Source organism: Aphelocoma coerulescens, chromosome 2 (genome assembly GCF_041296385.1).
Source record: "Aphelocoma coerulescens isolate FSJ_1873_10779 chromosome 2, UR_Acoe_1.0, whole genome shotgun sequence".
Taxonomy (NCBI): Eukaryota; Metazoa; Chordata; class Aves; order Passeriformes; family Corvidae; genus Aphelocoma; species Aphelocoma coerulescens.
The window spans coordinates 10,779,582-10,796,668 of record NC_091015.1 but is presented as its reverse complement, the minus strand read 5'-3'; the positions used below and the strand labels follow the sequence as shown (position 1 = coordinate 10,796,668).

Here is a 17,087-nt window from a genome sequence, read left to right as displayed (position 1 = left end):
AACATACAGAAAGAAAATGCCTTTAATTTTGTCAGAAACCACCAAAGTTTCTTTTGCACTGTTCCAGTTCCAAATAGTGGGAAGAAATACTCCCCAGTAACTAATTTACTCTACAACTGATTACATCCATTAGTCCCTATGAGGACCAGTCCTGCTTTTCCTAGTGATTCGTTCTTACTAGTGACTTTGCTGGTAGCAGAAACAAACCATTTAAATGTTGAGATGTGGTGATTATAAAAGGACGTTTGGAATAAATATATATGTGGGGAAAAAAATCTAAATTGAAATAAAATTGTCACTGCATGATCAGATTATGAGGAGAATGGTAGTCATTCATTCCTTAACCATTTATGTTTATCAATTTAAAATATAATGGTGCAGCTCACAGAAAATATCTGAAAACTTTAAAAACCCAACTGTTTCTCTTGAAAAAAAAAAAAAGTGAAATTAGATAAAAGGAGACATAGCACTATGTGAAGCTGTAATCTTCAGTGAAATTTTCACTTACATCCTTAACATTTTATTTCTGTTAGGGGGTTTGTGCCTAGCAGCAGGTGAGTACAAAGTGCATGATTTGCCCCTGGGATTTATTTACATGAAATCTTGAGTGTAGATGCACTCTGCTATTGTTATGGAGAGTTACAAAGCGTCACAGGTATCTGCTAAGGACAAGCCAGTGAATCCCAAAAGGCAGTGATCTCTTACTGTCTTCCAACCTAAGGCCAGCTAAGGTGTTTTGTAATGGTAGCGTGTGAGGGAAAGAAAACAGGAAAAGACCTTAAGAATCCTTGTTAATCTACACATGTTCCTGGCTGCTGCTTTAGAAATGCTCCAGGTTCTGCTTTGCCATTACAAGCATCTGTGTCAGTAGTGCCCAAATGTGCCACCTCACAGACCCTGGTTTTGAGAAAATCAAACCATCCAGCAGCACAGGGTTTGGTGCTTCCCGTAATCCTCAGTTTTAAATTCTTAATTTCTTCTGTCAACAACAAGCTTTAGACAGGCTCACAGACAGCATCCTCTTGGCATGGGAACTGGGAATTACCAGCTCTCATGTTTGCTGCTTTAGCAAGTGCTGACAGGCTGGAGAGGACCAGAGGCCAAGCAGCTCCTCTCCTCCATCCCTGTCGACGTTAACCAGCCTTCATACAGCCACACATTGCACAGCCATGTCCTCCTGACCAGACTGGACCTGTACCCGCCGTCATGCTGGGGTTTACAGCCTCAGCTTTCCTCAAGCAAAAGGCCTGAATCTCATCAGGAACCTTAGCCTGACTTCACTTTTCCTGTGGACATAAGATTTTTTATTATTTTTATTAATTTTTCATTATTACTTTTTTCAGAATACATCAGGGCTGTAAGAATTTCGAAAGGAAATCTAGTTGGTGAAACGTGATTTCCAGGAAAATATCATACCTGAAAATCCAACAAACATCATGCCTGTTATTGTGGCACATGCTCCTGAAACCTGAAAGAGGTGCTGCCTTATCCTCTTTGTGGCAAAACTGAGAAGATTGTATTTTCTCTTGTATGAGGAAAGATTTAACAGAGGAAGGTTCAGTGTCTCTTGAAAACCTCAGGCAAACCTTTTCTTTTCACTCTCCCTCAGGTTTTTTCCCTTGACTTTACATCTTACCCAGCTGCCTGCTTGCACTGCCGTGCTGCAAGAGCACTTCTAAAGCCACATCTCTCTAACTTACAGGAGGTGTTGTTTCACCTTCAGGGGTCAGAATAAAGAGAAAGGAGAAAGGATCGATATATTTAAAACTTCTCATGTGCTGAAGCCCTGGAGCTACACTGCTACTGTAAATAAGTGATAACAGAAAGTCTGTGTGACTTTACCCACTTTTACAGAGCACATATGACATCGTTAGAAAATAAATGGACATGAAGGTTTCTGTGGAGTATCAATTAAATAAAGAGAAGGTCAAACCAAAAAATACTTCCTCCTTTTCATAATGAACTTCCATTTCATAAAACACTAAGTCAATAAATTAGATTGAAACTCTTTGGTCTTCTTGTAATTATGTATTACAGATTATCCCATCTATTAATTATCCAGGAAGAGATGCAGTAATATAATAATCAGAACTGAATTATGTTCTTTGGGAGCTGAGTCCCAGTCTTATAAATGAACTCTTTTCCTGAAATTCTATTTTTTCACTGCTACTGATATATGGATTCAGATCAGCCCTTTGGGAGAGAGGATTGTTATATTTTTAAGAGGCAAAGGAAAGGAAAATTTAAACCATTAATGAAGTATGTTCCTTTATTCCAGTTTGAGTACCTTATATGTGAAATGCTTCACTTAAACCCAAATGTTCTATTTGGGATAATTTTCCATGATTTGGTTTTATAACTTGGATGAAATTTCCTTATGGTTGTGCTACAAGACCTTTTTTTTACTTACAGTAAACTGAGGAAGGACAAGTAGCCTCATTAAAAATACAAACCCAGGGAGATAAAATGAAGGCATTGTGAGCAATTCCCTTGAAGGATCTTCAGATTGTCACATTATGGTGAGATAAAATGTTCATACAATGAATGTAAGGGTTTTCTCCAGCTATCAACACGAGCTTAACTTTTCGTCAAAAACCTGAGTTCAGCTGAATTTCCGTGACCTAGAATCCACCATGTCTTTTATTTACTAATAAATATGGGAAAGGATTGTTGCTATTTTATTGTTTCAGAATGACAATGGCTTTTTCATTTGCAAACCTAGAAAAGTAGTCAAATATTATAGCCACTAGCAATACCAGTCACAGCAAATTAGAATTGTATTTCCTCATCAATGACCTAGTCCTTAAAACATTCCAAATTAACATTTTAAATGCATTTCATTGCTGTTTTTTAAAGTAATATCTAATGAATAAATTCCTGCCAGGTGGTGTCTGATATGCAGCTGGCAAAAAAATATGGAAGCAGCTGCACTTTAACAAGTAGCCTTCTTTTCACCTGCTAACAAGCATCTGTCAGCTGGCTCTATGGATAAGCAGGACGTGGATTTGCTTGTAAATAAGTTGTACCTGTGAAAATCATGTGGTGCAGCTCTTCCCTCTACAGGATAAAAAGAAGGGGAAGGACCCCTTCAGGAAATTATTTCAAGTGTTTCAACTTGGATATAAAGTAAAGTCCTGCTAACCTAGATCTTCTACAGCATCTCTAATAAGTGGACACCATTTAAGTAAAAGCTTTTAAAAGACAGAGGGCATTGGAGAATTTAGAAAAAAGTGGGAAAGGGAAAACACAGATAACACAGGTTTTTTTGAGGGGAAGTAAGTGCTGTGGTTTAGGCAGAAGCTGTAGATGTAAAAATGGGAGCGCTTTTAATCATTGCAAAAGCAAAAAACCTTAACTAGAGGAAAACAGATTTGGTCCTTCCTGGAGACCATCTCAAAGCTTATTCCAGCCTGCAGATTTTAAAATCTAAAAAATCTAACTTCTAAATAGATTAGAAGTTTTCCAGAAATTATTCAGCATTCCATGTTTAAACCCTCATTCTTGTTATAAGGTTACTGTGGCCCAAACTCAGGTGATCTGCTGCCAGTGTCAATGAAGTCACCAAGCTTCTCTTCTCTCTCTAATGGCAGCCTCTGAGTGCTCTTTGCCTTCTGCTGCTGGCTGCTAGATTAGTTGGGGAATAATATGTACTCCTAGAAACTGGCTCAGATGCTGCCACGAGTCCCCAGACTTTTGTACATTTTGGGGGGACAGAAGAAATTACTGGAGCAAGGACTGTGCTCACTGTCTCCAAGGCGTTATTTGTGGCTTAGGAAGGCCTGAATGCTGAAGAGAACCCAGAAACTTAGACAGTGTGCACAGGAGAAGAGATTCAAGTCCTTCCTGCTTTTCTTTACCCATCCAAAATCTGGGGAGCATCAACTGAAAATGTGTACATCTAGGGAGTATGTGAGATAAAAAGTAGGGGCTGCTGATACTGACTGCCTACAACAGCTTTCACCCCATGTAAACTCTCCCTCTCCTCTGTCCCCCCAAATGCCAACATGCAGTCACCACTGGCATCAGCCTGCTTGGAGAAGCCCTGCTCAAACACCACAGAGAGCAGGCCCAGCCCCGGCTCCGAAGCACTCACCTGTGCCCCAGGAGCAAATAATCACAGTTTTTAGGGATTCCAGCAGTTTCAGGGCTGGCAAACCTCTCACAGCATGATCTTGGGCAGGGGAGATAGTATAAGGCTGTTGAACTAACAAAACCTGTGCCATGGAGACATGTTTAAACCAAGAACAAAACAGAAGAAAAAAAGTAGTTGGGCCACAGAGAGATTCCCTAGTAATTTTCAAGTGTGATAAAGGACTGGGCAAATCTGCCTGGGCTCTCCCTACAGCTGGTGCCACTGCTTCCATCCTGGCACCCCACTCTACTTCCTGCAGCCCATCTCATTTTTGTACCATCACTCCAGACACCCTATTAATGAAGTACTTATTAAAAAGCAGGACAACAGGTTTCCAGCACCTGGTGGTGCTCCAGTGGGAAGCTTTCTGCCTAAGCACAGGATACTTCCATTGCAACTTAGGAAAACACAATCCCATCACAAATACTGAAGCAATTCTTCTGAGTCACTGCTGAGTAGTATCATCATTAATTGCAAGGAATGTTGCAAAAGCTCAGGGCTAGCTGAGGAGAAAAATGGTTATAATCAGTTGTTATTTTATTTAAGGAGCTTTTCTTTCGGCAGATAATGATCAGCTCTGCAAAGATAAAATGCTGTCTGGGTTATTGACAAAAGACAGATTTGAAGTCAGAAATCCAGTGTAAGCTTTCTTGTCTTTTTGCATAATAAAATACTCTGTGGCTTCTTCCTTCAAGGCAAGCTGCTAGTCAACAAAGCAGATGGTAATAAAAATATTTACACTAATAAATAGGAAAAATAGCTAAATGTCCATGTATTCTCACTAACCATGCGACTTTCTTTCTCATGATAAATTATATTCAAGCAAAAGTAAATATCAGGTTTTGAAGGTTACTTTAAATAAATAGGTAATTTAAATGCAACAGTAACTTCCTCATTGCTCAGTGTTTGTTTTTAAAAAGACCGCTTATCAGGAGTATGAACTCTCTCTCCTCTTTCAGAACATCTGAGGGCACCGATCAAGGTCACTAACTTTTAACAATCTGATTCAAAGTCTGTCCAGCCTTTTCTAAATCTAACCTAAACCAAAGATTCCCTAAAAATTATTTCCCTTTTAGTGGGAAAATCAACTGAGTTTGAGAAGCTGGAAAGTGTAGATTTTTGCTTCCAGAATAAAAACTTTTCTAGTCTTCATCCATGAATGCATGGTTGAATATTCAAAATCTAGGTAGATAATGATGGAGATTTAGATGAGGTTTTGACAGACTGATGATCCTTGCACAAGTTCCATCATCCATCGTTTCAAGCTATTTTCTACCAAAAGTGAGAAGGCCAGCCTTCAACAGGACCTATAATTTCTCTCAGGCTTACATGGGCTATAATTACTATGGGTTTAATCCTACTTACTTACCCAGGGCACAACAAGACTTTATTCTCTTGTATTAAACCATGTTTTATAGAGACATAGATCAGTAGACATACACATAGAGCATCATGTAACTTCATACATGGGAACCAAGGCAGTTTTGCCAAGGGTTCAGCAGAGTAACGTATTCATCCATCATCTTTTGGAACACCTTGTTAAAACCATTGTGGAAATAAAGTAGCAAAAGTCTTTGTAGAAATGAGGTTTTCTGTCTTGTGGAAGCACCAGTCTGAGCTAAGTCTCCCTTCTCCAGCCAGGGGAAGCCTTTTTCCTTTATCTCAGCCCTCCTTTGTCTTTTTGTCTTTTATTTTTTTTTCATTAGAAACGGACCTGTGTTCAGTAGTACAGTATACTTTCTATTCAGATATTCATTTGTAATCACTTATCAGCTCAAGCTCAAGCTCAGCAAGCTATAGGCATAGTTCATCTGAAGCTTATTAGCTAAACACAGTGCTGATACCCTGATAAGGCTTCGCAGGATTTTTTTAGCTCTCCCAGGTGTATTAGCCTCAGGGTCATCAGAGCTGAACAGGAGGCAGGAGAGGAGAGCTATACTTTGGTGGCATCTGGGAGTGGAGCAGGGAAGGTGCCATCTTCTGCTGTGGCACTTTGCAGTGTCCCTTGAGACAGATGGAAACAAACTTCAGGTAAAGCCTCACAAGTTAAAGGTGGCATTACCAGCACTGGTCTTGCACTATCAGGATTCTCCCCCCGGTATTTCAGCATTAGAGAACAAGCAAGGTGATGGATCGTTCTCTCAGGTGTAGCAGGATCCTGCAGGGACCAGCTGGTATTTGCAGCACACACTCTTTTGACCCAGCAACGTCACCTTGCAGGAGTGCAGCACTTGGGTCATGCTTGGCCTTTTCTCGTGGTTAGTGCTTCAGAGGTAACATTAAATCTTCATCAGACACTTCAAGGAGGTGCCATTTGTACCTGGGCAAGTGTGAATTACCAAATCTGTGGCAGGTCAGATCCTTTGGGGTCATTTCCAAAGGGAAATGAGAGCTTGTTTTGAAATGCAAGTTCACTTTGGTTTTTGTTTTACCAGATATTCCAGAATCCAGAGGCTTCCTGGGTTGATTTGTTTAGAGGTGGTATTGTCAATAGCTCAGGGTTTGCACCACTTGCTTGTTTTTATTGTAATTGTTATTTCCATTGTAGGGGACTCTGCCATTCCCCACACAGCCTATGGATGATAACAGCTGCTTTATCTGAGGCTGTGCCGTCTCTGCTCTGCCCTTCCTCTTTTTGAGCTTTTTAAGCTTTTCAAGCTCAGTGGAAACTGAGTTTAAACCCCACAGTTTAAACATTACTTACGTTACCAACAGAAGCTTCATTATTATTTATGAACTTATAACTCTACGACTTCACCTCAGATAATAATTCAACATCTTAGATAGGTTTTCTAATGCTGTTTTTATATAATTTATTACAGTCTTTATATTATTTTACTATTAAAATATAATATTACTCCCTACTTTGATTATAATGATTTATATTTCTGTTTTTAAAGGTGCCTGTCTGAGAAAGACTTGGAAAGACATGAGCAGAGGAACAAAGTGTTCTATAGTTTCTTATTATTATCAGGAGTTTACCCCAAGGAAAATCAGTAACGGTTCCTTTAAGGAGATTTTCTGGTTAATGATTTACAAGAGTGCTGTTGATGTAGCCAATTTTTATTCCCCCAGTGTTCCAGAAGATGAAATAGGATGTCATTTCAACTCTTTTGAAGGAATTCACAACTCCTTCAAGCTCTTGTCTGCTACAGATTACTTCTGTGCCCAGGTGGGAGATTATCAGCTACCCAGTTTGATGCCAGGATAAGTTTCTTGCTGTAGGTGGCATACAGAACTCCTGCCCCTCATCTCCAGGCCTGGCTCAGAATTTGGGCACGGCAGATTAGGGTGGGTCCCACATACCCTGTGTGGTCTGAGTGGCCTTGGCAGGGAACACTGCTTCAGCTAATGGCCTCTGAGCTTTACAAAAACTGCTCACAGGGCTTGGTGAGTTCATGCTGCCTACATTTTGCAGTTTGTCCATGTCAAAAGCTGAAGGGTGGTACATCATTTTACCCAGTGCTTTAGTCTGAGCATTCAGACTGCTACCAGCCCTCCTTTGTGTCTTGTGTGATTGTGTTCAGCAGTATGTTCTTTCCTCTGTCTGCAGCTGAGGATTTGTGGCAGCTGCTGGAGAGACAGTGCTTCAGCATGAGCATTTTTTTGCAACCTGTCCAGTAAGGCACCCCTAGTCTGTCAGGAAATGTGTGTTTGTGTTTAGAAAAGTGCATCCACCGTTCCTGGCTCTTTTCAATATGAGTAGTTCTGCTAAAACATTTCAGGAGAATCTTCTCATCTGCTGTGTCAGTGGAACTGCTTCTCTTTCTGTCAAGGTTCTGACAGATACAATAAATACAGATACAATGATACAATAAATATCCAGGCCCAGATGGCACAGAAAGCCGTGGATGGAAGATGTCTGTGGAATCAGCAGGACCATCTCTTTGAGCACAGCTCGTGTCAGTGCCATGTCTGGAGGAGTTGCTGCTCCTTGTCAGGAGGACATGGTCCAGTACTTCCTCTGAAGGCAAACAGAGAGAATGATGTCCTGCATAAAAAGAACTGCTCTGATACTAAGTCGGACCACTAAGCTATTTCAGAATTTCTTGTGCTTTTCTCTCATGGAGGGAAACACCCACAGAAATCAAATGAAAAAGAATGAAGTTACAGGACATAGAGTGCAGGGCTCTGAGGGGTTTCTGTCACTGCTCCATGGGATACCACCATATAAGATCTGGTTAGAGATATATCCAGTCAATTAATAACCCATTCAGCTTCTTAATCATACAAATAACAATTCTCTCTACTGCACATGGAAGGCAAATTAAATTTTCACTGTCTACGTCTCTGAGATCCAAGTCCTCCACAATTTGTAATGCACATTTCTTTTCTTAATTATGTAGTGGTTTTTGAAAACAAGCCCAATCACTGTTTGCAATCTAGGGCACCTGGAAGCCTTCCTACTAGAGTTTCTGCTCCATAGAGTTTGCCAGAGTGCATGAAAGTGTCCTGCTAGTGACCCAGATGACTTCTGACCTGTAACATGATGAGCACCTCCTGCCATTTGCCCTACTTAGCAGTGGAAGGGAAGGCAAGGCACTTTCATCAATGGTGGGAGGGAAGTAAAGGCACTTTCTTCAGCTAAGGCAAAATTACACTGATCAGAACTTGAGGGTAAGTGAGGCAGAAGTCCAAGACAGACACTCATCATCATCATCATCATCTCAACTGCTGTTTAGATTAAGATGCTTCTTCAAATTCAGAAACAGAGGATATGAATGTAAATGAGGATTTATTATCTGACGTCTTATAAAAATAAGAATTGTGTAATAACAGTAAGTTACAAGCAGAAGCCTCTTCTAAAATTACCCATCTCATTTCACAGAAGTACTAATTTGCTTTGCATGTGCCCTTTTAAGTAACTGGGAAAAACCCACCCATTAGAATAGTTTATTGTAAGGGATATAATAGGATCCATACTATAAAAAGCAAATAATATAAACTGTGCACAAAAAGGGAGCGATGTCATTTTACATCCTTCTGAATTTCTGTAAACACAGGGAGTCCCCCCCCCACCCATTTGGAAAAAGTGATGTATGGGATTGATATATTAACTGGTCTATAACAAATGGAACCAGGTAACAAGGATACAGCTCTTGCTTGTCTGCTAGACTTAACAGTTTGTGTGTAGTAGTGATTCAACTGACACCACCAAGTAATCTTAAAAACCAGGCTGTCACACCCCATAGAAAGAAGTTTTATTCTCTAAAGCTAAAGAAGGAGCATTTGTAATCAGTCTGCCCTATTCAACATTTTGCAGTATTTGGCCTGTGTTCACAGCAATAAAAAATCTTTTTTATTTCAGTGCATTATATTTTGTTAACACTATGCATAAAGTATGTCGAATATTGACCCTAAAATACCATGGTTCAATATATACTGTGCTAGAATACATCTTTTTACAGAAATATCCGATTAGAGACACATTTTGTTTGGAATTTGTATCTCATTTATCTTTTTTAATTTTTTTTTTCCTGTTCAGGCAATAAAAGGAGAAAATTGCATCTTAGCACACTGGTATAACAACATTTTATCTTAGAAATAGCCTGGCCTTATTCCAGCAACACGCTTTTGCAGGGAGATATTGTGATTTTAAATTCAGGTCTCCAGGTGAAAGTGAAAAGAGTGATTTAGTTAAAATTAGATTGTTAATTTAAAATGGCAGCTAGGAATCTAAGGTTTGTTTTAAGTTACGTTTCTCTCCCACCATTCTGCTGCTTTTAAGCCAAAATAGACTTTGCTGTGAGCAGGGAAGGAGTTCTTTTATAATATTGATCCTGCAGTAACAATTGATACATCCCAGACCATTATGTAGTACAGACATATTCAAAAACCAGCAACTTGGTAATACTGAAAAAGTCTGGCTATTTATTTAAAGCAAGGCTGTTCTCTAAGGTTGCAGTTGGAAGCAGACCACGCTGTGCTCATGTGCAGCAGTAAGGATGGCTCCCTGATTTCACCAAGCTGATTATGCTCTTAATGGCCTGTATCCCATTTTACCTTTTCTTATAATATATGAGCATGAATTTCGTGAATTTCAAACTGCCCCGTTGCAGAAAGGCCTCAGGTCATTTGTTTAACTGCATGAATTCTCCTCCCAGGAGAAAAATGGGATCCAGCAGTGAATTGTGTGCCTGCCCAGTGTGAAAAATCATACCCAGCTGTCAGCCATCCCTCCTCACTTCTTTTGCACAAAGTGTTTCCTTCAAAACAAGAAAGGAAAGAAGTGGTGTCCAAGAAGAACTAGTGGATTTTTATTCTAATGCAGTCTCTGTGTCCTGGTCCTGAGCAGTACTAGGAGACACAATGGCACTGTCCTACATAAAGTAGCAATCAGATGGTTAGTACCTTGATTTTGGGTAGTACATTCTGTTGAGGAACAATTTTAGGCATTAGGGAGTTAACATAGTTCAGGTTCAGGTATTTATTTAGATGTCTATTGGTCCCAATAGTCCACATCTAACTTATCTTCAGGATCCTGTGGCTCATGGTACTTCCCTGATGGCCAAACCATGTAAAAGTTTATGAGTCTGTGCAACCTTTGCTGGATCTTTTTGGAAAAAATATATTTACAATTTGAGATAAAAAAAAGCATCAGCCTTGTATCCATCACAGCAACATTGATTTTTTCAGTATGTAGTCTTAGAAAACTTTCTTTCTGTTCTTCAGAGAGCCATACTCCACCACCAGTACCCATCTCTGGTTTATGGTTGGAGCTCAGTTCCATATGACTTTGACTGCACATTAGCAACAGTGGAACTGTTAGGACAGACACTTCCTTAAAAATTGATGTGAGCTTCAGGTATGAGACTTGCACTCATTCTGATGCAAAGATTTTGCACTCTGTGTGTGAGCACTTGCTGGAATTTACCAAGTGTGGTTTGTGCATGGACAAAACTAGTCTTGGTGAAAAGCTATGTGAGCCATCCTTGGGAGAATTCATCCAATTTTACTGCATAATAACCCTCTGGAAGCCACAATCATACAAAGGTATATAACATTATGGCATTCAGTTTTTAATTTAACAAAAAAAGTGCAGCTGGGAGAGGTTTTTTCATCATGTAAAAAGCAAATGTACATGAAGACTCTCAGCAAAATTAAATGTTTTTCCCTTCAGAATTTGTTAGGGGTTTTTTTTAAGGTACATCCTAAGCCTAGTTTTACTGAGACTTAGATACAGTTTCATAAAAGTAGAAGTCGAAACTTCTCATTCCTCATTTTATGCGGAAAAGATCCTTTTCAGATATATAACTTTTATTTTAACATCTCTAATAACAGACAGCAGAGTCATTTATTCATGTGAACATAGAGCATTAAATTCTGCAAATGTATTTATCCAAATATGTAATCACCTTATTTTCCATTTTTTCTCACAAATTTCATGGATGCAGATATGGTGAGATTAATATAAAGTGTTATGTAGCAAGAAATATGGAGCTGGATGTAGAATGTCTTCTTAAGGAATCTTCTCCTTGAAGGAGTGTATAGTCAGTAATAAATCAACATGCTGCAGGGCTACTTGAAGCAGCTGCATTTCCATCCCAGAATATAGAACCTTTTTATTTAAATGAAATAGCTGATTTAAAGGAAGAATATAAAACTTGAAATGACAGTTAAGTCATTCCATCCCCAGGGGAAATTTAGATGTACCTGGATGCATTAAGAGTTCCAGCACTGATTTTTTACCCCCCCAAAACCATTGCAATTTAAGATATACGGTCTTGGAAGTTGCAAATGAAGTGTTACTTCCCACCAGCATATCTGTCTTGAGAGATGGTAAAAGCCTGTCCACACTGTTGTCAATAACAAATTTCATGTCAGCTCTGATATGGACAATGTTCCCTTGTGGCTGTTCTTGTAAGAACCTTAAACCTTAACAATTTAACCATTTCCATAAAGACCGTAGCAAAATTGCCAGAGGAAGAGATGTGGCAGGCCCAGAGAAACACATGGAAGTCGTAGGAGCAGAGTAAGCTTAAGTGCCTGTGTGTTACATTCTCTATCAGAAATCATAGGATCAGCCCCTAGGTTTAGTGATACAACTTAGGAAATGTGATATCAACATGTACCTTCCTCTGAAGACTGTCATCCATATTACACTGGTTAATAGAAGAGGCTGAGTGTTACATACTGTGGCTTATTTTTCACCTGCCTTTATCAAATGGTAAATGGATTTCAAATACCAGCCCTAGGTAGCTCGTAGGTAATCTCTGAAGCAGAAAGAAAAATCTTAAACTATAGGAACACATAAAGCTTCTTCCAAAATAGGTTTCATGCTTGTCTCAAAAATAGAGAGATCATTACTATGAAAGTGGCTTCTTGTTGTGTCCTGGTGCTGCCAACCTTCAGGAAATTTATGGGTGTTTCATAACTGTAAGTGACTTCAGCAGAACAGCTCATAATTGCTTAAAAGTATTCATTCCATTCATAAAAGATGCTAAAAGTTTTTAAGGATTTATATCTGCCATAAACTGATGTTAGGTTAGAGAGATTAGGATTGGTGCAGTGACCCCAACATATCTCCCTGCCTTTCCATGGTTAATAAATCATTGCAGCCAGTTCGGCTGGCATTGATTTGGTCAACAGGACATGTGCACCCAGTCAAGAAAGGAGACCCATCAGCAGAGTGAAAACCCACAAGCCACTGCCTAGAGCCTTTCAGGATGGCCATGCCAGTACAGGCAGAGCCAGCCTCTGCATTCCTCCTTGTTGATGTGTATGGCTGCCTCTTGCAACATGCATTCAAATGCCACTTCAGGGTAAAGCTGGGAGTGCCATTCAGGATATAATCCCTTCAGAGGTCAGGCTCAAGAGTTATGGATCGATTCTTGTTATTGTACACTCTCCACTCATCTTCCAGGTCTCCCATCTCTTGCTTGGCCTGAAAGAATGAAGGTGGCGGTGAAGTAGGTAACTTTCAGCAGAAATGTGGCAGTTTTGAAAAGAAAATAGAAATCTGACCTTGAGTGCTCCCATCATGCACCTGTTTCAGTCTGTGGTACTTTTGACTTTCTATATTGACTAAAAACCAACAGAAGCAAAGGGCATGGTCATTTCCATAGGTGTTATAGTCCTTTTTCACAGCCAGCAGAGATTATAAAAAACCCTAACACACACAGTACCACCAGAATTAATCCCTGCAGGAAGAAAGGGTTTTCAGAAATCTCTGTCACATCAATTTTACACTAAGGCAAACAGAAGCAGACAAGTAAGGAATTTTCAAAAAAAGTTTTATTTGTTTGACCCTGATGGAGTCAGTGTATGACACTGGGAAAAAAAAATCTGCCCAGACTTGCAATGTCCTATGAAGTTTAAATCAAATGATGCTAAAATCAGGTTCCTTTCAGGTGCCTGACTTGTGCTGTCTAGCTTTGGCTTTGATTGTAAGCAGAATCAGTCAAATTCTCTCTAAATTGACTCTGATTTTCTGTTCCACTGAATGTAAAGCATACAGAAAGTCTCCTGGTAAAATCTCTTCTCATCAGATTTCCTCCAAGTCTTTGCAGTTCCACAGAAATGGGACTTGTAGTAGAAAGACCTGCAGAATAAGGAGTGAAGGAGAAAAGTGAAGTTTCTGAGTTCCTGGAGTTCCAGCTGCCCCACTGGGATTCTCAGATGAGACAAGAATTTATTCTGGTGCATGTCCCTGTTGAAAACCTGGAGATATCTAATCTGCTCTCTTAAATTAGTGTATAGAAATCAGAGAGCCAAGGCAAAATACTTCTGCACATCTTACTGGCCTTGTGCAGTTCTTCTCCATTAGCTGTCTGCTAAAACTTCTGCCTCAGACCTGCGATGCTTTCTCTGGGCACCTTCTGCCACTGCTTGAACCAGCTTCTTGGAGCCTCTACCCATGGGCATACCCAAAACCCAACCGGACATGGTCCTGAGCAGCCTACTCTGCCTGCCCCTGCTTGAGCAGGGGAGCTGGACTAGACAGTCAGCAGAGGTTCCTGTCAACCTCATCCAATCTGCAATGAATCCTGCCACCACAAAGCTGATTTTCAAGCCAAGACCAAAAAGCAAGGTACTGAGTTTTAATGTCAGGGTGGAAGAGGAAATAGTCAAAGCAGTTGGTTTGTTTTGAATATAAAAATTAATTTTTATATGAATGCAAGGTGCATCATCATACTGCTGCTCTCCACAGCTATGTATTCATTGCAACCATTTTTTAGAACATAATCTCATTTAGTGCACGCCACACCTCTGTGTTTAAGCAGCCATCTGAAAAGCCTAAATTGTGTGAGAACACTTCATTATCAAATTATACTTTATGTGAAACCAGCTACATTATGGGCTGTTTAGTCCTGAAATTATTCAGCTCAAAATGTGCTTTGCAGTCATAAAAGGCTGTCTTAATTTTTAAGGATTCCCTCAGCATATCTATTCTGGTTTTACAAGTCTGCTTGATTTATGGGTTTTTTTCCATAGCAAACTAAAAGTCTGCCATACCCAACTTTAGCAAGGTTTATCCCACTAGAGACGTGAAATGGATTTAAGAACACAAGACACACTGGCAGTATTCTCATACACTGTAATCTGGGAATTGGCAGGAGTGAGGAGCATCCTCTTCCATCACATCCAGTTGCCAGTTCTGGACCAAATGCATTCAGCGTTCAGCCACAGTGAGGGGACCTTCTTGCAAATAGTTCTAGTCAGGATCATGATGCATCTTTAGTTTTGTTAGCTGTCACTCAATATCCTCCTGATTTTGGTTTAAATCTTTCATATGTAATTCAGTAATTGGCAGAAGGAAAGAATAAGCACAATTACGGAGTACTCTGGATCACAACACAGCATTAATTTTAGGCAGAACTCATGTGGGACTCATGTTCAAAGCTTAGGAGCTCAACTTGGGCATTTGGAGCAATCTTGTGAAGAGCTGGCAAACATATATGATGTTATTATTGTTCCCATATAGATAAGGTGCTGGTTGTTCCTTCAGTACTACTGGAGAAACAAGGTAAGGCCTGTTACTCAGATCCATAGTTTCAGAGGATTGTATGGCATTAAGTAGAAAAATCTTTTCATTATTTTGAAAAGGTTGGCTTTAAATTCAAGTTATGCTGGTATATTGCAGATCATTCAGATTAATTATAAGAATGCACAAGTACTTAATTAACTACAAGCAGTTCAATCCAATCCAGTATTTCTGGAAGTTATGTGCCCATTGAATGGTCATGGGAATCTTTCCACTGTGTTTCATAAGCTTTCCTGTATTTCTGAAAGTTCTTTTTTTATATATCACTCAACCATTAACTGAATCTGAAATTCGCACCTTCAATCAGATCTGCACTCTCATGCCAGAACAGCTCTTGACTGATGAAAAATAGTTTAAATTAGCCACACAATTAGAATTTAATGCAATAAAGCATTTACAATAAGAAAATACAACAAGACTGGAAAATAAATGACATCCAACATTTTGATTCATTGGCAAGGAGATGAGGTAAAATAAACATAACAAATCATAAATCACAGGGCTGTCTTTCAAGAAGATGATCAGCGTGAAGAACTATGGGAAAAAACATTCTCAACCTGTATTGATTAGCCCATATAAACACCAAGGTTCCTTTAGGATCTTTACTTTTCCCTGACAAGCCAATCTATTTATGGCCAGGTTCCTGACATAAAAGATGTAGCATCCGAAGGCGAGTGTTAAGATCGTCCCATGTACACCAGCAGCATGTGCTTTTTTTGCCCTCTGCATCACTCCTCTCCAGTCAGAGAAAACTCAGCCAGCTGTAGAAACAGATTGGAAATGTGCACACGGACAGCGAGGACAAACAAACTATCGGTTGTTCAAGTGATTTGGTTTCTTCTTGCAAACACAAAATGTCTGAGGAGAGATTGCACTGAAATTTCCACTTATAAAATGAAAAAAAAAAAAAAAAAAAAAAAAGGAACGAATCCACCAAATCCACCACTGATGATCCTTGGAACAGCTGGTGGTTTCTACCAGTTATTCCCCAGTGGCCAGCAGTCACAATTTGTGACTAGTCTTGTCTTCAGACATCTCAGGGCAACCAAAATGCGACAGGATGACAGATAGTCCTTTCAATAGATACTGACAAACAAATTAGTGCAAAGATGCTTTTCATAGCATACCAGATGTGTTGAGTTCTATCATATGGAACAAGGAATGAAAAACTGTCTATGTCCCATCTGTGCTTTTTCAGTAATCAGTGATGCACTTGTTGTGGAGTATAAGGTACAGTAAACATTTGGACGGGGTTTTACGTGTGAAATAAATAGAAAACTCCAGGTCTTGGCCTCATCATTGTTGTCTAAAGCTTTTATATTAGCAAGAATACCTTAAATGCCTGGGAGAGGGATGTTCAGGAGTTAGAGTATTGTCCTGGTGATTAATTGAAAAATTATGCAAATACCAAGAGAAAGGTTTATGCAAATGAGAATAGACTGCAAAAATGCACTTTGCTTCCGATCGCACACAGGGCTTCCAGCCTGTCATAATAAGCAATAGGTTAAAGAATTGCCATTTGGATTTACATCATTTCCTCTCTTGGGGCTTATCTGTCCTCAGACTGTTAACCCAGATTTAATTCAAAGTGGCTGCAATTGCAGCTGCAAGAGCAGCGTTAAAATGGAAACAATGAAAAGTGAGTGCTCTTGGCGGGTGATTGAAAAGCCCAGGGCATGGCAGCACATGCATTTCTAGCCCACTGTAAATGAAACCAGTATCTCTCAGGAAAAAGGCCCTTTGTGAGGATTGTCCTTCCATTCAGAACAAAAAGCCTCTGGCCCAGAGTAGGAGCAGGAGCAGGGGGGAAAAAGTGCAATAGCATGTGCCAAATATCTATAATGAGAGAGTGTAAATAAAAGGAGCAGGAAGTCTGGTCCAGATCCTCAGTGTAGGGCTGAGCTTTACCAGCTTTTAGCTCCTTTACCTTAGGTTGAAAGGCTGTGTGTTTTCCTTACAGTTTCGTACTGG

At 39.7% G+C, this 17,087-nt stretch overlaps 1 protein-coding gene and 1 long non-coding RNA gene across 2 annotated transcripts in view; one reads left to right on the top strand and one right to left on the bottom strand.

Annotated features, from left to right (window-relative positions):
• ADARB2 (adenosine deaminase RNA specific B2 (inactive)) overlaps positions 1 to 17,087 on the top strand; it is a 304,888-nt gene that overhangs the window by 158,650 nt on the left and 129,151 nt on the right. The gene's annotated exons all lie outside the window — the stretch shown is intronic.
• The window catches only part of LOC138105606 (uncharacterized), a 45,190-nt gene continuing 41,506 nt past the window's right edge, over positions 13,404 to 17,087 (bottom strand). The window contains exon 3 of the long non-coding RNA XR_011148557.1: positions 13,404 to 13,673. This is a non-coding gene — a long non-coding RNA (uncharacterized lncRNA). The remainder of the gene's footprint in view (positions 13,674 to 17,087) is intronic.